At 40.6% G+C, this 25,823-nt stretch overlaps 1 pseudogene across 1 annotated transcript in view; it reads left to right on the forward strand.

Moving 5' to 3' along the window:
• Nucleotides 1-12,275, forward strand: part of LOC147449157 (G-type lectin S-receptor-like serine/threonine-protein kinase At5g24080) — an 86,253-nt pseudogene extending 73,978 nt beyond the window's left edge. The window contains exon 7 of the transcript XR_015189413.1: nucleotides 11,858-12,275. The product of XR_015189413.1 is annotated as a G-type lectin S-receptor-like serine/threonine-protein kinase At5g24080 (transcript). The remainder of the gene's footprint in view (nucleotides 1-11,857) is intronic.
• The last annotated feature ends 13,548 nt before the right edge of the window (nucleotides 12,276-25,823 follow it).

Raw genomic sequence — 25,823 nt, forward strand, 5'->3', positions numbered from 1 at the left:
CTTCTTTGCCGCCTCTTGAAGCACCTGTCAAACATGCTGAGTTTTGGGTAAAATGCAGCATTTTAAGTTTCCAAAGGATGGTTCAATTAGGGCCACATGCAGGTTGCAGCTTGTGCATAGTGATGTTTGTGGGCCCATGCAAACTCCATCCTTGGGCAATTACCTTTACTTCATGACTTTTGTTAATGATTACTCCAGACATGCATGGGTATTTCCGCTTAAAGCAAAGTCCGAAGTGTTTATGTGCTTCAAACAATTTTTGGCTATGGCTGAAAATGTCTTGAAATGTTACTATGGACACCCTCCGTTCTGATCGAGGGGGGGAGTATATGTCTCATCTTTTCAATGGTGGAAGTACGAATGTAAATTCCGATGAGGCAAATGTACAACCGACGCGGGTTTCTGAAAATGTTACGGATCAGCCTATTACTGATGCAGATGTACATGATGTACTCGATGAGGAAAGGGCTGAATAAGCAGGCTAGAGGTATGCCTAAATGGCTGGTGCATACTTTGCATGACATTAAATTGGATGCACCTTTGTCTATTCGCACTCGTTCAGGCTCTCGCCATGCATCTTATCCATCACATTGTTATGCTTTGGTTGCGTCTAGCTTACATGATGTTGAGGAACCTCTTTCTTTTGATGAAGCACAAAATTCAAAAAATTGGATGGCTGCCATGCAATCGGAATATGATGTACTTATAGAAAATGACACATGGACTTTATGTGATTTGCCTCCTAGCAAAAAGGCCATTGGTACAAAGTGGGTTTACAAGTTGAAACGCAAGCCGGATGGTGAGGTTGATCGCCATAAGGCTCGACTTCCGTAGTGGTGTAATTTCTCTCTGCATTGTTTAGTTGTCGACTGGAGTAGCAAATGGGAAAATCCATTTTCTTCTCTCCTGGCTGGGCTAATATGAACCCAATGGCATAGGCCGATGCATCCACATGGACATGGAAGATTTTGCTCGAGTCAAGGGCTTGCAAAATTGGAGCTGAAATCAAATGTGCTTCAATTTTTGGAAAGCTTGCTCACATTCCTCTGTCCATTCGAACTTAGTTATGAGAGCATACAATGGCTTAGCTATTACAGCATACATATATATAAAACGCCGGTAGTATCTGCAATGCCCCATAAATGCTTGCACTTCTTTTATCTTCGTTGGTCTCGGTAGTACAACAATTGTCTGCACCTTTTCTTGATCAATTGAAATTCTGTTTTTGGACACTATGTGGCCCAGAATTCTACCCTGTCTTACCATGAAGACACATTTTTTCGGGTTTAAGCAAACACGATACGTTCGGTACTTTTCAAAGACTTTACTCAGATAAGTGATGTGGTCACTTCGTCGATGGGCATGAACACAAAGATCATCCATGTAGATCTCCAAAAATTGTCTGAGATATTCTTTGAATACGTGGGTCATTAGTCTTTGAAATGTGGTCGGGGTATTGGTCAAGCCAAAAGGCATTACCCTGTATGCAAATATACCCCACTCTGTGGCAAAAGCTGTCTTATGTTGATCTTCCGCTTTGATCGTCAATTGGTTGTAGTCTGAGAACCCATCCAAGAAACTATAGGCCTCTTTCCCTGCTACTCTCTCAATAACACGATCAGTTATTGGTAGTGGGTAGTTATCCCTGATGGTGGTTGCATTTACTTGCTTGAGGTTTACACAAACATGCATCTTGCCATTCTTTTTGGGTACCACCACAATCGAGGACACCCACTCTGTGTGCTCAATCTCGTAGATAAACTCAGCGTCCTTCAATTTTTCTATTTCCTCCTTGATTTTCTTTGCAAAAGTTTCATTGTACGTGTAAGGACGTTGTCTGCGTGGTCTGGCATCACTCTTAAGGGGAATCGTGTGCTGACATATCTCCGGATCTATCCCCTTTAGATCTTTGTATGACCGTACAAAGACATCTTTATATTGCCTGAGCGTATCGACTAGAAGTTGCTCTTCCTCTTCAGTAAGGTCCGTGGCAATATAGGCCGGTTTAAGCTCCTCTCCTGGTTCTGCTAAGTTGATGCTTTTCGTGTTTTCAGGCCCATCATATGAAGTTCCTGGTTCTTTGGGATCTCGTTTTGGGTTTTTGCACCACTATCTTCCTATCCTGAATGGTATACTTCTTATAGTGGGATAGTGCATTGAATTTATCATCATTTGATTCCTCGTTAGTTTCCATTTCTGTTGTCCAAACTTCTTTCAATGCTCGTTTCAAATCATTGTATTTGACTTTGCACTCCACCTTGGACAACTTAAACTATTTTTCGGTATCTTTCTCTTTTTTTGGTTTTTGTTTTGATATTGTTTTGGTTGAGTCAGGTTTCATATATCGCCCTAAAATCCTGTCCTTGAGGCAGTCAGTCGCTTCGACTAACCTCAAGTACTGCGTTTTGTCAGTCAATTGAGGTACTGAGTCCTCGCTGTGCTTATTGTGGTTATTTTTGCGTTTATCCCGATACGTGCGTTGTCTTCGAGGGTTTTGGTTTGGGAAATCATAGTAGATCACTCGGCGATCCTTTCGTTTGATGCTCTGGCTCGAGTTACTAGACAGCTCATCGTCCGCGTTATCCTCTAGCGTCTTATCAGTCGAGTCTTGAAAATCTTCTTCGTCATTCGTTTGGACAAGGTCCCTTACAGAGATTTCGTCCACTATGAGTCCGCATTCGGTCACCCCTTCCTTGTCAGGTACATCTTCCTCGGTCTTCGGGGTTAGGCGGACATTCATCATCTAGAATGGAATGATATCATACCCTTCCTCATCACAAAATTTGGTGAGGGTCACTTCATTGACACAAATATCAAGAGTAGCTAGTATTTGTTGCCATCCAAACGGTTTGAACATCTCTTATGAAAAAGGCTTTGGTATGTACGCTTCATCTTCTGCAGTCCTATCAAGAATGTAGTCTTCCTTTTTTAGACTTCCACAATCAAAAGCTTCTCCCATCCATTGGTGAGCTTTGTTCTGGAGCCAAGCCGGTATTCCTCCTTCCTGGTCAGTTCTGGAATGCAAGTCTTCTCCTCGGGCTCTTTCTACGTCTTTATAGCTATGATTTGTGACACTAATTTTCGTAGTGACATTCTTGTTCCTAAGATAAATATAGTCATAATCCCAATTTTGAACCATTTTGAGCTGACGCATAAATGGTCTGCCTAGAATGATGTCAAAATTGCTGCTCTCATAGAAAATCATAATAGCGAAGGTGTGTTCATATGCAATTCCACAAGAGGTTACTACAACCTGCTCCAAGATGCCAATAGGTCTCTCTAGGTACCCATCCGCTAGTTGGAGTTTCATTCTCGTTTTTCTTAGAGCAGGTTTTCCCATTTTTTCCACATTGCTTTGGTGGCTATGGCAATTCCGGCTCCACTATTCAATATCGCTACCGATTTTACATCCTTGTACTCTATCGGTAGGGTAGTATTTCCTTCTTCACCTTCACAATAGTCCCCTACCTTGTTTACTGGCACTGGCTCATGTTTAGTTTACTTCGAGGGTTGTGTCTTTAGCGTGTTTTGAGAGGCCTCGGGTAAAGAATTACAAGCCCTATTTTTTCCAAATTTTTCGCGACCTCGTCCCAAAGATGCGGTCTAATGTTCAGTAACTCTGACAAAGTCAATGTACAACGGATAGGAGATGACATCAGCTCATGAAGAGTTTTAGTATCCATCATCTTAGGATTGGCTTTCCATTGAGATGGAACTTTTCTTACCTCAGATCGAGTTTCAGGGTTACCAATAAATGAAGGTAAAGTCTTCAATGACTGTGGTTTACTGTCTTCGGATATCGATGTGCCTGCATCTCCATACAATGATTGGATGTCATTTGGGTAGAGCTCATGCTCCAGGTGGATTTCCGGGATAGGAGCTGACACAAGTGTGGCACTTCCGTCTTTCCTATTCCTAATCTATTCCCATAGCTCTTGAGGCCATTGTTCTTCTACCTCCGGAATTGGCAGTGGTACCTGAGAATGTGTTCCATCCGTTGTATTGGCTACCACCCTCGTATCCAAAGGTGTTTCATTGACCAGATTGGATAGGTTATTCACTTCAATTCCCCTCTCATCTAACTCCCGAATCTTCTCTCGTATGAATACCTCCATTTTTGGGGTCGTAGGAACTGATGGTTCCATAAGTGCTTGAGCGGCTTGAATGAGCTCCTTGCACATCTTTAGCCTCTCTTTCTCATAGCCTGGATGAGGGTACGTTAACCACCTATCCTCTTGGGTTTGGTTAGGCTTTAGCTTTGCCTTGTAAGCTTTCAGAATTGCGTCCAAAGGTTCAACCACCTTGTCTACTAATACTGACCCTCCTGATGGCAATTCCGACAGTTTCTTTGTCTCGTTGTTGCTCTTAAGGTCTCTTTCCTTTTGAAGTTGTTCCTCTATTTTTGGCAATTTGGTTTCCAATGCTGTTTTTTCCTTTTCTCTTTTGGCTTTCATCTTGTTTTGTTTTGCCTTCCAGGATTTTCGAGGGGTTCGGATAGACAAGTTGTCTATCTCTGTTTGACTGGCCGGGACATTCTTTGCTACCTCATTTTCTTGAGCTCTAGTGACCGCTTTTATTGGAATGTTCCGTTCTGTTTCTGATCCACTTGAGCTTGGCACAATCCCTATTTTGTTCATAGTTGCTTTTCCTTTGTTTTCGGGGTTTTTTGGGCAGTGTGGAATAAGACGGTCGGTCGTGCATCCGTCACAGAATCCAAAAAATTTCACCCGCTCTCCTTTGTTTGGACACACTCTAGCCCAGTGATCACCGCCACATTCATAGCATGGTCCTATAGGTGGTGGAGAAGCTTGTGGAGCTCCCATCGGTTGTCCTGTTTTAGGAGGGTAGCCTCTAGGTTTGTAGCCCTGATTTGCCATAAACATGAGCATATTCTTGTCGACCAAGTAATGATTTTTGGTTGGTTGTGCTATGTATGAGAGCTCGGGCATTTCTTCCGGAATTATCCATGGATTATATACCTCTGGAGCATATGCATTCCTATCAATTTCCCTTTCGTAAGTATTATCTGAATCTTCTTGGTATGAGACTACTTGGGTCATACTCTGATCAGAAGGTGGTTCAATGGGTTGCGAGATCCTTACCATAGCCCTATTTTCCTAGGGTAAAGGAGTTTGATGTCCCAAAAACGGTTAAGATTTTTCCTGACCCAAGATTGCGTTATTTGGTCCCACTTGGTACCTTGGAGGGGGCGGAAGTGGTTGTCCCCCATGTGGTCCGTATTGTCTCTCTCTAACATAGTTCCGATTGTAGAAACATTTGTGAGTTTTGTGGTTTGTCCATTTTTGTTCTGTAGCACACCATTTCAATATCCGCTGTACGTTCGCTCCTGGCCTTTGTTGAAGATTGCACCACTGGGTTGGATGGTCACCTCCACAAGTATCGCATTTTTGGGTGGGCGGTTGTCGTGTGTTTGGGTTCGTCCTGTTTCCTTGGTTCATCCTCCTGATCACTTCCTCGATCATTCGATCAACGTCCGGCACAACAGTGTTTTGCTCTCCCAATTTTGTCGTGGACTCACTCGTGGTTGAAGAGGTGCTACTAGTCCCCTGATCTGTGTCTTCAGTCACCTCCCCATATGCCTTGCAGTTATCTACAAGATACAACGCCTCTTTCGTGAATTGCTCAAAGGTTGCACAGGCTTTCAGGTGCAAGTCCTTTTTGAGCGTGTCATTTCGCAGATCCTTTATGAAGAGGACTGATAGTCTTTCATCCTGAGGTAGTTCTCGAGTAGGGCATCTTTCTATATACTGCTTGAAACGAAGCGATGCTTCCTTCACTTTTTCTTTTTCCTTTTGCCTAAATGCATAGGTCTGGGAGACAGTGTTATGCTTGATCCCTCTTTTTGAGAATTCCTCAGCGAATTCTTGGAGAAGTTGCTCAATACTTGGGAATTCTAAGCTGTTTAATGGTTGAAACCAAGTCAGGGTAGTGCCTCCCAATGTCAACCCAAATCCTTCATATTGAGTGTGGAAATCAGTTACCTGTTCCGCTCTCAATACTTAATTGAAGATTGAAACATGGGCATACGGATCGCCAGATCCATTATACTCTTTGGACAAGCATTTCGCCACCTGAGATGGTCGCATACGCCTGGCCTTTGCAACCATTCTAACAACTCCCGATCCCCCTAGGATGGCTTCTCTTGGTTCGTAATCTCCTTTTGGTACTAACAGTGGTATCCTATCCGCTCTTCGTTCATCAAGTCGATCTCGTGTGATAGTAGGAGGGATTCCAGTGGTGTAAGTGAATTCAGAAACAGAGCTGCCTATACGTGTGTTCATGGAAGCCCTAGTCGCCATCGACCCTAAGGGTTCTGTTCGTGGAACTCGTTCATGTCCATAAGAATCCTCCACTCTGGTTCTCAAGGGGCTCTCAAGTACAGTCTCAGGTCTGATGTGAGTAGTCGTGGTTTTTTCAGCTTCCGGATTTACATAGTATTGGTGGAGTGGCCCTCCAAAATATGTATATCTCTCTAACTCCTTCTGATCCATTGGGGAGTACTTTCGGCTATACTTGTCCATGATGACCACCTGAATACTTCTACCCTCCGTGTACGTGTAAACATACAAGTTTTTCCGGTCTGTTAATTCTTTGATGTGGGGCTCGTCACATCTGTAATAGAGTGTTTGGTCTCCATTATTGAACTTATAAAGCCCCACATATGTGTTGTCCGTGTTAAGGTGCTCTGTCTCATTGGTGCGTCCGAGTACCGCGTTTTGTTTCTCCATTTTGGGTGGTGCATCGGCCGGTTCATTATCTACTTTGTCCTTGGTGCCGGTCATTCCCCATTTATCCACAATATAAGGGTTATGAACCACTAGGTACATCATTCCCTCTTGGTCGAAATATCTATTCCCGTCATAATCAACATCTACAAGGTCTCTGAACTTGCTAGGCTTATTTTCCAACTTAACACAATACCGGTCCATTCCATCCTTATAGATTTTGGCTTTAAGCACATTTTCAAATTGAAACTCCAAATACAACAACTTCACATCAGATGTAGGCTGAGAAGGACCTGCACCCATCGAAGCTGTTCCCTTAGGGTTTGACTTGTTAGAATCTTTAGTCATGAGGCCGTATGATCTCTCAGACGAAGTGTCAGAGAAACTCTCCTCTAAAATGGATTCCAAAGGTGGCAGTGGTCTCTAATTCACAATTTCTTCCGTTAAGTGATTACTCCCTTGCTCAAAGATGTTGTGGTTCCTATTCTGGTACAATCTTCCTGATTGTAGATTCATGAAGAATTCGTAACAAGAAAAATCTAAACCGAGTTACCTCATTAAACAGTTTGAATCTCCCATTTGTTCTTGCTTGTTGGGTAGTACCTGCTATGTCAAAAATGTGCTTGATAGCTGTAAGCTTACAGCTATTCTTGTTAGTTCTTGCTCTTGTTCGACAAAACTTAGCACACACTTCCCTACACAACCTCAACAATTTTGATCCAATTTCAATCTTGAAAGAAGCACGTGGTTGCTAATGCCTAGCTCCTTGTGTGGTAAGTTTCTGTCTCTGTTCTGGCTCAGAGGTACATGGATCGCAATCGATGTTGGAAAGCCATTGGAACTTTTGTTGATACCATCAGCTTCAGTATGATTAAGGGATCTTATGATATCAAAATTTTTAGAAATGAATCTCTGGATTGGAGGCTAAGTTGAGTTTGTCACTTTGCCTGAGCTTCTGTCAGTTCTGAGCTGTTGGAAGGGTTTCTTGCATCCAATTTCAACTCTGGAAGGACCACTAGACTCTCTGTGATACCCTCTAGCTATGGTACTAGTTTGGTGTCAATTTGTGTCAGGGGAACATGGATCGCGATCCATGTTCCTTTGTGTCAAAATACACTGAATTTTGTCCCCCAGCTAGTCCTTGGCCTAGTGATACTGACTATATGGTTTTTGAATGCTTTGAAGCTTTTTTGGACAGACAAAAGTCAGCTTTAGGTCTTATGTCAGTGCTTCCCCCTTTGATCTAATTTTGTCACCTTTTGCTCTCTTTTTGAAATTTTCTGATAAGAGTCCTTGAGGATAAAGTGCTCCAATTGTTACCAATTCACTGCTTGTCCTTTATCAGCTCAAATTTCCAAAAAGGTACATGGATCGCGATCCATGTTTGGCAAGATTTTGGTTTGACACTTTCTGAGCTGATCACACAAGATAGGATGATGCTATTTCCCAAGTCTTTTTGAATTCGGTCAGTTCTTTCCAAGTGAAAAGCAGGGTTTTGTGTCTATTTTGCGGTTTTTTGCAAACCACTCCTTTTCTGGTATTTTGACCAGCTTTTTTCACTTTTTATCTATGGTCCCTTTGGGAAAGTTGTTCAACTAGTATTCAGGAGTACTCTGGTCAAATCTCAATGTCAGATGGCTACCTGGAACATGGATCGCGATCCATGTTGGGAAGCACTTGGGCATGAAATTTGGTTCTGTGGATTCCTTGCTTCTAGTTGGTCCCAATTCTCATCCCTTTTTGGATTTGGACAAATAAAAGTTAAGTTTTTCCTTGTTTTCCCTTTTTTCCAAGGTTTTGGTCTGCTCACTCCAATCTTTTGATTTTTATGACCTTCTAGCTCTCTTTTTCTCACCAACTCAAGGTTCTAATGCCTGAGAGCCTGTCCTAAGCAAAGGAAATAATTTTAGCACATTTTGCCAAAAAGGTACATGGATCGCGATCCATGTTTGGTAAGATTTTTGACAGGTTTTTGCACAGTCTTTTTCAACAAGTGTTTTTATCCCCTTCTTGAAAGTTTTACTGGGTTTGGTCCAGTTTTGAAGCTCTGACCATCACTTCTTCAATTTTTCCGAGTTATGGTCTTCAACACCAAAATAAGGTTTTTGATAGTTTTTCCCTCGATCCTTTTGGCCACAAATGATGGTGTGATTTGTTTCCTAACCTACTCCTATAACTGAAATGAAAATGCGAACATAACTGACCTCAACAGTACAGAAATAACAACAATGTGTGTGGTGGAACGGCTCTTTTACAAGCATGTGAAAAATCAAAGAACGAAATACTATACTGTACTTCACTCACAGTTTTCTTTGCTCTTAAGAAATAGCACTGGCTAGTTTCGGACTCCAGTCTCTATTAAGCACTAAACCTATGTCTAGCTGCTTCACTGTCTATGGGTAAGCGGAACGGTTATCAAAAGCTTGAAGGGAGTTTTTTTGTTTTTTTTTTTTTACACTGAGTCACTCACCACCTAAGGATCGGTCTCGCCGGCAACGGTACCAATGATAGCGGATCGCCGCGACGGACGTCTGTAGCATAGCTCTTTTGTACTAACATAATGTCAATATGCAAGGAAGCGACTTGGGGTGAGGCATGGAAACTTAATGAGAGTGTCAATCTCACTAAAGTGAACTCAAGGACTACTCGTTCTTACGACAAAAGCAAATCAACCACTTCCTAGTCAGACAATCAGTATGCGTCCATTCTCAACACTCAACGTAATCATGCCTTTTCGATATCGAAACGAATCCGGAATGCCACGAAACTTAAGGAGAGGTATCACAACACTTATGGGTTTAATCCTACCAAGTTCTGTCACCATCTGGGAAGGTACATAAATCACGATCCATCACAAAAAATGTGCAGAAAACTGAAACAGAAGTACTTGGAAAGATCTACCTTAAGCATAGAAACACTTATCCATAGTCAAAACATCAAAAAACAACCATTTTAACTCTCAAATCAATGCATTTAGCTCACAAACGGTACGTCGTGAACCACAGCAGGATTGGAAATGATTACACTTAGATTGTAGAGCAAGAGACAAGGAACGCAATGTGCTATTCGGAATAGAATTCCGATTACCCGTTTAGGAGAAAAGATGATTACAAGTTATAATCACAAGAAGCCTCCACAGTGCACGTTTTCTTCTTCTAGCTAATGATAATCTCCCCTTCAAAACTAAGGGTTTTGACTTTAAAAGTTAGGGGGCTTTCCCATGGCCATCCGGCCTCTTACAAGGGGTAGACTCAAAGAAAATAAAAAAGGGTATGGTCTAATCTCATCATGATTACAACTCATCTTAGGTTGAATTATAGGGTTTTTTCCAAAAAAATAGTGTCCACCAGGTTTAGTGTGCATACGCCTGTATGCATCCGTATCCACCAAACATCTTGTCGTGCTTGTGTTGAGCCATGACATCATCCAGGGACCAAAATCACAACGGCTATCAAGGGAGCCACCCCTACCAACCCGCCCCCTTATCCTTGATACACAAAGTCCATTGTCATGTTCTTCTAATATCTTTTAATTATCGATGGCTAGGATTTTCCCCCATCCTAGGCATGCCAACTGCTGACAACAAGGCACAAGTAGTCCTAGACCAATCCTCCAAGTGTTGCTTGCGTCCGATTGTCCATATTAGCACTTTGCTTTTTTGTATAATTTCTGTCGAAGCTTGCCACCTCGAAACCTCCTTCAAACACACAGTGGTTCCTTGTTTGCCACACATTATGTAAGAAGTATCGAACGATTTGAGTGCTGGTGAGGAGGGCAGGACTACCTGAATTCTTCCCTCTAAGGAATAGATCAGTCTTGAAGAAACCAATTTTCCATGTTCTTTGGACCCACTTGCGTATTTTCCCTGCTAGGCCTTTGATAGTTGGGCAATCCATAAAGAGGTGGGCTAGATCTTCACTAGCGAACCTGCACCCCAAGCATCGATCTGACCCAATCCCTCTCTCTTAAATCTTCACCCCCGTCAGTAGAGCACCCCAGATTACCTTCCATAAAAATACCTTCATGTGCTGCGAAACCTTAGGCTTCCAGATGTTCTCTAGATAAATGTCTTTAGGATGGGGTTTCCATAAGAGATTGCTTCCGGGCCATTTCCAGGCATTCCAGTCAGTGGAAAAAGTTCTTAAAACCAGTAAAAAGGTTTTTATAGAAAAACAACACGAAATCTGCCAGGCCATGGCAATGGGCCCGTTGGGAATTAGTTGCTCGGCCGGTGAATCAAGGAGGCCTCGGAATTCCAACCGGTGGCCCATGCAAAAGCTTGTTGCGCCAAATTTGTCGTTTCCTTGGCTAAACAGGATTAAAGCTGGGCTATCATGATTAAAGATATAATGGAAGCAGCTAAACTTGGCTCGAAAGGAGGTAAATGGAGAGGGGTGGAGTAGGAAATCTTGAAGCACGTTTGGCGGAAGAACTGAAGAAAGTATGGGACATACATAATGGACTTGGCTTTTTGGTGTCTAATTGTAAAACGTATATTCAAAGGAAATAAGGATGCTATTATACTTTTTTGAAGTATAATGCACAGTCTCCTTTTTCTATCACCTTTTTTCACATACCATGCACATCAACAACCATGTAATTGCTAATTCTCTGTTGATACAGACACTTGTGTATGGTTTTTCTCATGTGCCAGTTCTCTTTGGCCTGTATAATATGTTAATAAATACTTTCTTTTCCAAAACAAACAAGGAAACCTTTATTATTGCTCATCATGGGTGCCCATGGCAAATGTTTGTCGGTGGCTCTTGCTTCATAATATAAATGATGCAATGCTTGGAAGAATGCATTTCTTATAGAAAGTATCTGGAATGAAATTATAGATTCATATTTTCTGATGGCTAAGATTAGGACATGCCATGCGAATATGGGATTGGTGGTTGGCCCATGTCAAGTGATGGAGAAAGCGTCCACATATTGACAATTTTGCTAGGAAATAAGAGAAATCCAATATACTTAAAGCTTAAGCAAAACATGTGTGTCAATCGGTAGTTTATATGAACTGAAAGACATTCATGAGGTCTTCATTGCTTCTATTCGTCGATGAGGTTATGCTGCCAGGAAGTATTATTTTTATGTCATGCATGTTTCAGGTACAGTTTCTCCTTCTTGTGGCCATGTGGTGCATCCAAGAAGAACCTTCACTGAGGCCAAGCATGGGTCGCGTTGTGCAATACTTGGAGGGATCTATCGAGGTTCCACCAAATCCTCCTAAACCTTTTCAGGACGTTTCCAAATACATTTCCATTAATTCGTCTTGCTCCTCAAGTCTACCTTGTTGTGAAATTCTGTCAGAAGCTAGATAAGTTGCCCACTTGCAGAAAATGTGGACATGGACATGGCACCTGACACCAAATATGTATACCATTTTAAGTGTCTCCGAAAGTGAAAAGATAATCGCTTTGTTTGGAGAGCTAATAATATTGTAGCGACAGCCAAGCTGAGCTGTCAACTTTCCATGGAATCCTGAAGTACCATTTTGGCACACCTAGTTTTGGTTCAGCAAAATCATGCTCAAGTGCACAAAAAATTATGCCCTTCACATTTGTTATCACATGGCAAGGCTTTTGGAGGTGGATGATTTTAGCAAAGATTATGTTAAAATCTTTGCCCTTGTCAGAGACCACGTCCAGCGTAACGGTCTGAAATGCAGCCCCAACGTGAGCACCCTCGCCACATCCTTACTTCTTGCAAGACGAGCAGTGATTGGCAAGAGGTTGGGGGTAGGTCCTCGCTCGACGCCTCAGGGAGGGCCGCAGCTTGCTCAATAGTGGGTTTCCATAGTAACCTCTTGGTCTTCATGATCAAACTCCCGTGACCCAGCCACACAGATCCCTCGGTTGTCCCAGTGAGCAGTGCTACTATCGCGTCTCGCAAGTGGTCGATTGGGCACTACCGCAAAATCCAGGGGTGATGGGCTGCCTTTCTTGTTATGTATTCCTATGGGGATTTGAAACTAGAGACTTAGGCATGGCGAGTTGCAAAAGGATCTTGGCCTAGATGGGCTATGGTTCTATAGCTAGCATGCTAGATTAAATTGTTGGTCTCTCATGATTTCTTGGACGTCGATTATTCCATGGCCAAGCCATTTGCTAGTTGCTAGTTTCGTTGTTTTTAGATTCCCATAAGGATTATTTGGTAGTCATTCATGTCAGATTTTTGAAGTCCTCACCACCCGCCTAGATCTTGTGAGTGAGGAATTCTTTGTGGCTGTGCCCACCTTTGTGAGGCCTTTTCAGGTTTTAGGCATGTGGAGGTTTTTTATCGCACCGCTCGCGTGTGATCATCATCATGAAGACTCAATTTCAAACCCGTTTTTATGGGAGTGACAATAGGTTTGCGATCCTCAAGCCCAAAATTACATAGCAATCTCTCTATGAAACTTGTCTGACACAAGGCAATACCACCATCACAGTGCTTGCCCAAGTAATGATGCAACAACCCCAAATCTTTCATCTTGAAAGTAGCAATCAAATCAGCCTTAAATTCAGCAATGTATTTCATTTGGATTAGTGATCAACGAATCATCCACATAGAGAATGACAATGAGAAGTACATCGCCCTCACACTTTATATACAATGTGCTTTCTGCTGGACTATTATGAAAGCCTTGTTTGACCAAATAAGTATCAACTTTCTTATACCAAGCGCGAGGAGATTGCTTCAACCCATACAAAGCTTTCTTACATTTGCACACTTTATCCTCTTGCCCTTTCTTGACAAAACCACAAGGTTGCGCTACATAAACTTCCTAAACTATATCACCATTCAGGAAAGCAGTAACAATGTCTCACTGATATACAGCCCAACCAAAATGAGCTGCCAATGCACACAGAAAAAGTGTCTTTGTTTTGCATAACTCTTTGCAACAAGTCGAGTCTTATAGCAGTCAATTTCACTATCCAGCTTGCGTTTCAACTTGTAAATCCACTTCATACCAATGTCCTTTTTGCTAGGAGGAAATCACATACAGTTCATGTGTCATTTTCTATAACTGCATCATATTCAGATTGCATAGGAGCCATCCAATTTTTTGAATTCTGTGCTTCATAAAAAGACAGAGGTTCCCGAACATCACATAAGCTAGACACAACCAAAGCATAACAATCTAATGCATAAGATGCATGGCGAGAACCTAAACGAGTAGTACTAGACAGAGGTGCATCCAATTTATTGTCACGCAAAGTACGCACCAATTATTTTGACATACCTCTAGCCTGCTCATTCTCGGCCTTTTTCTCATCAAGTACATCATGTACATCTACATTAGTAATAGACTAATCTGTAAAATTTTCAAAAACCCCCATAGATTGTATATTTGCCTCATTGGAATTTACATTCGAACTTCCACCTGTTGAAAAGAGGCAACAAAGTGTCACAAATGTCTTGTAAGCTTGCATTATTGTCTCTAGTATGTGACAACAAGGGATGAATAGAATCTCCACAAAGACAACATCCCCGAGACCAAGATACCCTTTGTTTGCGGATGATACGACCTGTAACCTTTGTTTTTAGCACTATAACCAACAAAAATACATTTAAGAGCCTTATCATCCAATTTTTTGCTCTTTGTTTGTGGCACCAAAGCATATGTCAAACAACCAAAAACACCCATGTGCTAAATATAAGGCTTTCTATCATGCCATGCTTCATATGGAGTCATAGACTGCAAAGCTTTTGTGGGACACATGTTAAGTACATAAGTGGCATACATAATAGCTTCAAGCCAAGACGAATGTGATAGATCTTGACTATTGACCATTCATCCTGTGATTTTCGTAGGTGACATGTTTTTAAACTTAGCAAAACCATTTTGTTGAGGTTTATGTGGCACTCTTATTGGTGTTTTATCCCACAACTCGCCAAAAATTCATTAAATTCATGAGACATATACTGCCTCCCTCAATCTGAACGGAGGGTGCCCATAGTACATTTCGAGACATTTTCAGCCATAGCTAGAAATTGTTTGAAGAACATAAGCACTTCGGACTTTGCTTTGAATGGATACACCCATGAATGCAATCATCAATGAGAGTCACAAAGTAAAGGTAATTGCCCAAGGACGGAGTTTGCATGGGTTCACAAACATCACTATGCACAAGCTATAATCTGCATGTGGCCCTAGCTAATTGGAAACTTTGAATACTGCATCTTACCCAAAATACAGCCTCTTCAGAAACATGTTTGCACGTGCTTCAAAAGGCGGCCAAGAAGCCACTATATCAAATTTGTACAAACGCAGCAAACTGACAAAATTCAGATGCCCAAAACGTGCATGCCAAAGTTTTGCATCTCAAGTAGTCCTTGAATCAACAACAACGTTTTCAAAATTCTGCCCACACTTGTCATACAAAGTGAACTTATACAGCCCACAACATAAAATGGGAGATGCAATAATTTCATCACGAAAGCTGAGATTATGTATTGTACATCTGTGATCCATGAGTTTGACTACGAGTCCAAGTCTAGCAAGTACAGATATAGACAAACGATTCTTTTTTATCCAGGTACGTACAATGCATCAACAAATGTGAAAGAACTATCATTTGCATCAGATTGCACAATCTTCCAACTCCTTGAACCGAATAAGAGGCATTGATGGCACAAGTGACAGTATTCCTATGAGAGACACTCAAGAGAGGTAAATAAATCACGATGTAAGGTAATGTGATTTGTAGCACCACTGTCAAAACACCACATGTGAATCTGCAATAGTTGACATGCATCCATCATGTACAATAGGATCATAAGTACACTCTACATTGTAAGCCATCCTTCATCTACATCAGCATCACAATTTCCTTTGATAGAAGACTCTACAGTAGATGCACTTGTATTGGACCTTGTAGTTGATCTCGCCTCTTTCTTCTTAGCCTTTTTTGCCTTCAAATTTGGACACTGCTTGATCAAGTGATCATTAGCTTTACAATAATGGCAACCATCTTCTTTTTTCACTTACCACCAGAATTCCCAAACGAATTGCTGCCAGTAGAAGCATTAGGAACATGTGATTTTCCACTCGCAGAAGAACTATGAGAAGCGACTACATTGTTGCTACTAGCTTTTCTTTGAGCAACAATAAAGGCCTCTTCAATTGCACGTTGCTTACCCTTGTTATTTTTGGAAAGTGACTCTTGAAACAACAATGTGCAAATGCATCAAACTTGACAACTTCTGGATTTCCTTGGGTCATAAGTCTCTAAATACTAGCAAAAGTTTGGTAAGAATTTTGCAGAGCATCAAGAATAGTCTTCACAAGGGAAATGTCAGAAATGACTTCAACTGTAGAAATAAGTTTCTCATTTATATCCTTGACACCAGCGAGAAAAGTGTCCATTTCATCTTCCTCATGCATAATCTTCCACTTTAGCTATATAAGCAGAAATGCAATTTTTGCCTCATTGCAAATTGCATAAAGACCACCTAGAATATCCCAAGCCTGTTTTGCAAATGTGGATAAACAAATATGAGGAGTAATAGTGAGCTTCATAGACAACGCAATCAAAGCATGATCCTGCACATCTTTTACATCCCGATGAGCTTGCTAAGCTATAGGCAAAACAACTCTGATAACAGCAATCTTGCCACCAAAACCTACAACATCCTCAACATTGCCTACATCCTTAGAACCAGGACGTACATCAATGCCCTACAAAATATTGAAAATGCCCTTTGACACAAGGACATATTGCATCATATAAGCCCACATAGGGTAGTTGTCCCCATCCAATCTATCCTTAGTACCAAACATCTTAAACACATCTGGTAGTTGTCAGCCACGGCAAATGGTGCACCTAATGTGAAAACTGTCCGAAAAGAGAAGAAACAAAGTGGGAACAACACGTGCTATATAACACAAACCATAGAAGACTATAAGGGACCTGTTATGTAGAAAACAACAATGACATAATTTTTGCACAAAATGACAAAATAGCTTGCACAGTATTTCCTACAGTGGAAACGGAGGCCGAAATGAGCCTGAATAAAAAATCTGAGTACACCAAGCTCTACAAGCCCTCCCAAAGTATTTGTTGACCTATTGACGCTCGCCAAGGCTCACAAAAATTGGAGAAAGTTAGCAAGCGGGTGTTGGAGCAGCTGGTGACTAAGCTCGAGAGGATGCAACCTACTCTGATACCAATTGTGGATTGAGGGTTGCAAGAAAAACACAGCTTGGAGAAGATGAAGAAAGATCAAGGCACACAACAGATAGTGTATTAATTAGTGTGCAATGGAAAGATAAGATAGCCCTAGAGTGATGGGCGTATATACAATGCACGGGGGAAAAAACCTCCTAGCAAGGAAAAAAAAGGCCTTGGCGGGTAACAAAGGATCCTTTCATTTACATTTCTCAATTGTAGGCGACATGCACTATGAATAGTTTGGAGTAAGACTATTGCTCAAGAGATCTTGAACCACTTGAAAAAAGTTTATGATGGCACCATATTATGGTAGTGATGTGTGTGAACACACTTAAACTTATGAGATACTTTTTGCATTCGTTAGGATGTTTCTCTTTTCCTTAGTTTGTATATACGTCCATCACTTTAGGGAAAGCCTTATCTTTGTATTAGCACACTCAATAATACTACTTCCTATTTTGTGTTCTCTTGAGCTTCTCCTTCATCTTCTCCATCTTTGCGTGCATTCTGGGAGCAATGATATTTCCAAAAATTGGTATTAGAGTACACTTTGACATCCCGTGAATCATTTTTCGCACTCTCCTAGCTCATATTCTTAGATCAAAGTGCTTTTGGTGAGCTTTTGGAAGGCAACAAAACCGTTAGGCAAGCTCTTTGAGCTTGAGATCATTAGAATTCTGATTCAGGCTCATTTTGGTCTTTATTATCACTTTTAATAATATTACGCAAGTAATTTCATCCTTTTGTGCAAGTTTTTTGACATTTCATATTTCTATGAATAGTCTACTACGGGTTGTGCTATATAGCACATGTTGGTTTTGTGCAATTTATAGACAACTTTTGCATCAAGTGCAATCGGTTGACAACAAAAATGTTTTCAAAATAACTTTTCCCGAGTACAAACTCGATGGGAGAAACTACCCAATTTGGGCATACACAATACACCATGTTCTTGTTGTAAAGGGTGTTTAGAACATTGTGTGTGGTTATGATATAAAAGTAGATTTTGTGGATACAGGTTCTGTGAATGAAGGTGCAGGCTCTAGCAATTTTATTTCTAGAGTTGTTTTATCTACAATTAAGCAAGCATCTTGGGATGCTAAGGATACACACATTCATGCATTGATTGTACTTTCTCATAAGAACTCGGTTACTCCACACATTTACTCAACACAACTAGCAAAATGAACATCACATAGACTAGCTTCTTCCATTCCCAAAAATTCCTTACTTGCATAATGAGCTAAAGTCCAATGTTATGCACAATGAGGATGAAATGGATGTGTTTCTTGCAAAGATTGAATATCTTAATGAGAAATTAATTTCCTTTGGTGAAGTCATTCCTGATAGTACTCTTGTGCAAACTGTTCTTGATGTTTCTCCATATTCTTATCATACTTTTCCCTCAGCCTTGAGGTTTGTGATAGAGAGTAAACTTGATGGTGGAAATTTTGATAGTCCTGTCTCCATATTTTTTCAAGAGGCTCCATTTAGAAAAACAGGCCTAATTGGTGTGCTATTGAACATGTATTCGTGGATATACGATCCACTATTTCCACCTCCAATGCTTCTGCAAATAGCAAGCTCAACCTTGCAATTGGTGCTTCTTCAAATAGCAATAAGTCTAAGAAGTCTAGCAATATATGCAAGAAGAAGCTAAAACAACATTAATGTAGGGGAAATGATTATCTCATGAAATAATGTCTTAAACTTAATGCTAAAAAGGCAAATGTTGCCATTGGAGATGCTTCTCTGAATGCAGATTTAACAAATGTTGTGCTAGATTATGTGTGGTATCGTGGCAGTGGTGCAACTAAGCACATTACATCCCATTGTGATTTGTTGCTTTCACATGTGCCAACAATGCCTTTTATCTAGCTAAGGGTGCTCGAAATATTGTAATCATTGTTTTCAGGTGGCAAGTTTACACTTTTTGGATATTTCATATATACGTGGATCAAGAAAAACCTTTTTTTTTTGTATCTGCACTTGCAAAACTTGGTCTTGTAGTCAAGTTTGTAGATGAAAGATGTGATGTACATAATCTCCGTTTTCGTAATACTATTGCCGCATGCACACTTTGTTTCATGGAATGTGTAAGCTATTGATGATTATTCTAGGCATGCGTAAATGTCCAAATTATGTTCAAATTGTTTATCCATTTAAGTTTAAGTCCAAATTGCTTATGTGCCGCTTTAAGGAATTCTCACTTATGGATAAAAACTTGTATGGTACTATGGCCACCCTTTTTTGTGATAGAGGGAGGATATATTTCTAAGTAATTTAATTCCTTTTTGGCAAGTTTTGAGTGAAAACAACAATTTTGAGTCTCATATACTTTTTAGCAAAATAGTGTTGATGAGAGAAAAATAGGTCTCTTATGGAGATGGCATGATGTATGGTAAAAAACTAAGGTTTCCACATGCGTTTTGGTTCGAGATTGTTGTGTTGCTGCATATGTACTAAACTAGTATCCCACTAAATCATTGCAGTCTATCACTCCATACAAGGCTTCACATAGCAAGAAGCCATGCATTGGCTACTTGCATGCATTTTTCTTGGCTTATGTATCGGTGTATGAGCAACAACGTAGAAATTTGGATGATAATGTTGTGAAGCATTATTTTGTTGGTTATAGTTTAGAAAACAAGGCTACAAGTTGTATCATATGCAAATGAAGCGTGTCTTGATTTGTCAAGAAGTTGTTTTAGAAAAGACGTAGTTCAACCCTTGTTAACATGTACCAAGGAGACATATCTGAGCTCAGAGAGTGTATACAATATGTTGTTGCCTCTATTCAATCTTAAACAATTCAAAACTTTATCTTGTCATACTCACTAGGTTTTGAACATGCCTCTTATGCATAACCGTTTTATGTTTTGGTTGTATCTAGTATGTATGCTGAGGAAGAACCTTTGCCATTTGATGAAACACAAAATTCAAAAAACTAGTTGAATGCAATTAAATCTAAGTATGGTGCTATTGTGAAGAATGTCACATGGTCTTTGTGTGACTTGCCTCCTAGCAAAAAGGCCATTGGTATCGAGTAGGTTTTCAAGTTAACTAGAAGCTTGATGATAGTGTTGATCACTATAAGGCTAGACTTGTGACAAAATGAGATTCTCAAAAGGAGGGCATTGATTTTGATGAAACTTTTGCTCCCATTTGTCATATGATTACCAATTGTAGCATTTGTGTACTAATGGTTGGAATGTATATCATTTGAACATAAATAGTGCATTTTTAAAGGGTGATTTGCATGAAGAAGTGTATGTAGCACAGGCTCATGGTTTTGTTCAAAAAGAGAAAGAAAGCAAGGTGTGCAAGGTTAAGAAGGACTTGTGTGGTTTGAAGAAAGCTCCATGTGCTTGGTAAGAAAGATTCATGCCTAGTTAGATGCACATATTTTGTAGAATATTTTGACTAAGAACGCTTTGTATTGCAAGTGTGCAGATTAATATGTATTTTTAATCATTGTGCCCTCTATTGATGAACATATTGCTTAATGCTCATTGGACCAAATGAGGAACATATGTCTGATTGGAATGCCTTGTTCTAAATATGAAATTTGGGGCTTTTGTATCATTATTTGGGCATAAAATTTGACGAGGTTGATAGAGGTAAGTACATTCACCCAATGTTATGTAAATTCAGCCTTGAAGATTGGAAGCCTATTGCTACTCCTATGGCGACAAGTTAGAAGCTTTGGCTTCATGCTATTGGAGACACACTCTCTAGAATTTGACTCCTGAGTACAATGCTTTCTATTCATTTGTGATTACTATGGGGAAGACTAGTGATTTGACATGGGAGGACCTTGTTCCCCACGACATAGGATCAAGAAGACCAATTATGGAGGTCCAAATTCCTAGGTTCTAGGGCTCAAAGCCCCTAGTAGGACAATTATTCAAAAAAGGAAACCAAAAGCAAAAGGTAAAGAAGGATGATACTTCTGGTGCCGATGAGAGATTGATGAAGGAGGTGATATTAGTGTGGAGAACAAGGGCATACTTGGAGAAACTGGCAGAAGAAATTATACTTATATTTGGAGTCCTGTGAGGGGATATTGTGTCAAAGTCATCTCAAGTGAATATTCCAATGTGGTCCCAATATTTATTCTGCCTTAGGTATTTATTTTACTTATTTGACAAGATTTTGGGTAGGGAAATTCACTGAAGGGGATACTTGAGGCCTCTTAGTCAATATAAGTGCACCCAACCCCCATTGTATTATAATCTAATTCATTACCCAACTGGTTGGTTTAGTCTCTCTCTCTCTCTCTCTCTCTCTCTCTCTCTCTCTCTCTCTCTCTACACTTCCGCATCGTCGACTTTGACATGATATCAAAGCTTTGTGCTCGATGATCTTGGGAGGATTGCACGTGGTAAAAGAGGAGAAGAAGAGCAGCGGTAGTGTTCTAAAAATGTTGAGGGATAAAAAAGAAGTACTCCATTGGTGCTTTTTTTCAACATCTTCTATCTACAAGGTTTGTTCAATAGCATTTTTACACACATGCACCAATGATTGTGTTTTCTCTACTTCTCATATTTTCATTTTGAAATGCTCATGTATTGGAGGAGAGAGCATTGGCAAAAACTTACTTTATAGCTTCTTGAGAAGTGGCAAAAAAAATCCCTTGGCGGCTTGATTTTGGTAGCGTCTTGAGATGCTAGCGAGAGGTAATGCTAGTAGAATTTTGGAACACATTGTTGAAGGCAATGTCTCCACATCATTTTCAAATAGCCTCTTGAGAAGGTAGGCAAAGTGGGTTCCCTAGTTGGGTTGTTGTGTTGCATCTTGCAACTAAATCTAGCTTCTATTGCAATGGTTGCCTCAAATCTATTGGTACTCAACAATTGTGAGTTTGGCTGGGTGCAAAATGATGTGGAAGATGGTATGCGAGGTGTCTAGTGGGGAGAAGGAATGCCTTGATTGGGTAAACCATGAGGGGCATCGCTACCCCATCAATCTCATGGAGCATAGCGCATGCATGTGGACCTTCCCACTTCTACAACAAGCAGTCTTGACACAACTAGTACTCAGTTAGTTGTTCTCGAAGTCCTCAAGGAAGAAACTTGACTTGTCTTGAGATTGTAAAGCCAAAGCCCATTTCAAGAGCTTGCAAAAGGACAAAGGAAAAGGCAACCTTGACGAGTACAATAGAGACCGTGTTTGCATCAAGGAAATCGCCATGGCATATGTGGTGGTGGCCATAGTGGCCTCAAAGCTAGATTTCTAGTTGGATGGTTGTTGCCACAACACGTTTCATCCAAAGAGAGGCTTGTGAGCGGAAGAGAGGGGCAAAAGGAGCTCCCTATACATGATTGGGACTCATGTGTTGGAGTTCAAGTTATTGGTGTTTGAACCCGTGAGTTGGAGTTCAAGGCACATGCACCAATGCGACGTATACAAAACACTATGGATGTGTGAAAAATTTATTGTTGGTGGTTGGATATGTACATGACGTGTTCCAAAATTTCATCGTCTAGGAATCTTTGGATGTAATGTTCACAAATGGGGATTCTTGGACGTATTGTGGTCTATGGTTCCATTTTTTGTGAAGCAAATCCTGTTTAAGATGGAATTCTTCTTAGGTGATAGGTTGGTGGTAGCAAATGCAAGGCATATCCCAACTTTTTTTACACATCATCCACTCTAGAGATTGAATTTTCTTGTCCTACCTCCAAATGATCTAGAGTCCTCATCATTCACCAAGAACTACAAACAAGGAAAATTGTCCATCTCTGCTTCTTTGCCTATAACTTGGCTGCAATCATACTCTCCAAAAACAAGGCCCAATCAACCTGTCCCTATATTTGCTTGCATAGAAATCCCTTGTCAAATGCTTTAGTCACCTCCATACCATAATTGTGTGGATGTTCCTAATAAATAGATGTGAATAATGTATAAAACCTGTTCCAAAACTTTGGCTTCACATCTCTACTTTTTCCTTTACCACGCATCTTTGGCACCTCCTCAAAGAATGATTTTGGACTCCCTTTCTCTTCCTTGATCTCCACATTATGCAAGGACCATTCCTATTCAACACTTATCCCAAATAGACCAGGACTTGATTGCATCAAAAATTTTGTCTATACTCTCTTCTGACAACAAAGATGAAGTGTCACTATCATATGAGCCACTTTCTATTGAGTCTGCGTGAGCAAAGAACCCCGCATTTCATTCCAAGTTGAAACACATCAATCTACATGGTTTTTTGAACTCGGATTGGGCTGATTGTTTTGACATGCGAGTGTCCACAAGTGTTTTTTGTTTCATGCTTGGTAGTTCATGTATATCATGGTTGAGCATGAAGCAACCTATTGTGGCCATTTCTAGTTGTGAGGCTGAGTACAGGGAAGTCTTCATAGCTACGGTTGAGTGTGTATGGCTCAAACGCCTTATGGCTAATTTGGGTGTTGGACAAGACACTGTCAACATTATCTACACAAATAGTTAGAACACATTGGTAGTTGCAAGGAACCTAGTTTTTCATGCTCGCACAAAGCACATTGAGGTGCACTACCACTATGTCAGGGAGAGGCTCTCAGCAGGAGCGATTAGCTTGGCTTTTGTGCCAACACTGGACAACCTTGCAGGTCTTTTCACAAAGGCATTGTCTCATGAGAAGTTTGAAGCTTTTCTCAAAGCTTGGGCTTACTCCCTTTTGTGGATTGATCATGTCCTCAGGGCATGGAACTTCCCTTTTCTCTATGTGCCAGCTCTCCTTCACCACATCACTCTAGAGGGTATTTGTTACCATATACATCTAGTAGTGATGTGTGTGAACATGCTTAGGACCGCCGGGGCATTTTTTCCCTCACTAGGGGGTTTTTCCCTCGTGCATTATACATACACCCATCATACTAGGGCTATCTATGTTTCCATTGCCCACTAAGTAATACATTCTCTATTGTGTGCCTTGAGATTCCTTTGTCTTCTCCAAGTTGTGTGTGTTTGTGTGCAACCTAATTCCAACAGAGTAATAGTGCGCTTCATAGATAACAAAATCAATGCATGAACTTGCACATCTTTTACATCCCAAAACGAGCTTGTTCCGCCATAGGCAAAACAACTCTAACAATATCAATCCTTGCAGCAAGACCTGCAACATCCTCAACATCACCTGTATCCTCAGAACTAGGTGGTACATCAATGCATTGCACAATGTTCCAAATGCCCTTCGACAAAAGACCATGTTGCATCACATAAGTCCACAGAGGGTAATTGTCCAGATCCAATATGTCCTCAATATGCATTACACAATGTTCCAAACGCCCTTCGACAAAAGACCATGTTGCATCACATAAGTCCACAGAGGGTAATTGTCTAGATCCAATATGTCCAATATGTCCTCACTAGCAGACATCTTGAACACATATGTGTTGTTAGCCATGGTAAATGTTGCACTTGATGTGAAAACTGCCCGAAAAGAGGAGAAGGAAAGCGGGAACAATGCGTGCTATATAGCACAAAACTGTGGAAGACCGTAAGATACCTATTGAGCAAAAAATGGCACTGACAAAATTTTTGCACAAAATGGCAAAATAGCCTGCACAGTATTGCTTGTAGTGCAGACGGAGGCCAAAATGAGCCCGAATCAAAAATTTGATCAGATCAAATTCTTTGAGCTTGCCCAGAATATTTATTGGCCTACGAACACTTGCCAAAACTCACTCAAATCCGAGAAAGTGAGTGGGTGTTTGCTGGAGCTGCTGGCGACTAAGCTCGGGAGGATACGACCTGCTCTGATACGAATTGTTGGAATTAGGGTTGCAGGAAAACACACACAGCTTAGAGAAGCCAAAGGAAGCTCAAGACACACAACGGAGAATGTATTACTTAGTGTGCTATGGAAAGATTGATAGCCCTATAATTATGGGAGTATATAAAATGCACAAGGGAAAAAACCTCCTAGTGAGGGAAAAAATGCCTTGGTGGTCCTAAGTGTGCTCGGACACATCACTACCATATGTATATGGTAAAAGAGACATTTTATCAATCATCATGGTTGTTATGACACTATGATAAGAATCTACTTCTTAGTACACTTTATGAATGGTTGTACTAAGGACAACCATTCCACACTTATTGTCTAGAGAAAGAACGCCAAAAATTATTATTTTCTTAGAAGGCCCTCCAAATGAACTCCTGAATTCCCTAATGTCAAGCAATAAATCAAATTTGAAATATGAGTGTATTTCTTTAACCCCTTTGATTGTTCTTCATTTTAGAATGAAGAGCAAGAATCTATACTATTTATTGAAGTGGAAAGAGAGGAGATAGGAATAGCGAAAACACCAACCCACGTGACTTTGTGAGGGCTTCTTTTAGCAAACTACAGAAGTTCTTCATCATCATTATGTAGGCAATCATGTTCATGTGTGTTTCTTCATTGAGCCAAGCCAAGGGGGTGATAGGCATTGCTAGGATTTGAAGGTCTCCCTATTCTTTCTTTGGAAAGATAGCCACTGGAAAGTAGTACCCTTCCCTATGGAAGAGCATAATTTAACCTTTTTCCCTTCTAATGATGGAGTATCCCTAACATTACAAGTCAATCTTTGTAATGAAACAACATGTTTGGTGAAGAATATAAGGAGGCAATGTGTCTGGTACAAATTTTGATACAATTCCTATTTACAAGATTTTGTGTATTTTTTGTGGGAAAAACATTCTCCACTACACTTTTGGAAATGCATGAAGCCTAGAAGACACTTCTACTATACATATCACTTTTCCATCTTCAATGTCATAGCATGTGTGCGCTCTCTAGACTAGATGGGCAACTTAATGTCCTCCCTTTCCATTGAAGAGGACCCTATTTTACTTCCCTTCCTTGTAGAAGGGCAATTTATCTAGAGGCCCCTCTAAAGATGGATTCATGAAAAGTTTCACCTTCATATGACGGAAAAAATGT

Source organism: Adiantum capillus-veneris, chromosome 10 (genome assembly GCF_014529385.1).
Source record: "Adiantum capillus-veneris isolate H3 chromosome 10, ASM1452938v2, whole genome shotgun sequence".
In the NCBI taxonomy this organism is placed as follows: domain Eukaryota; kingdom Viridiplantae; phylum Streptophyta; class Polypodiopsida; order Polypodiales; family Pteridaceae; genus Adiantum; species Adiantum capillus-veneris.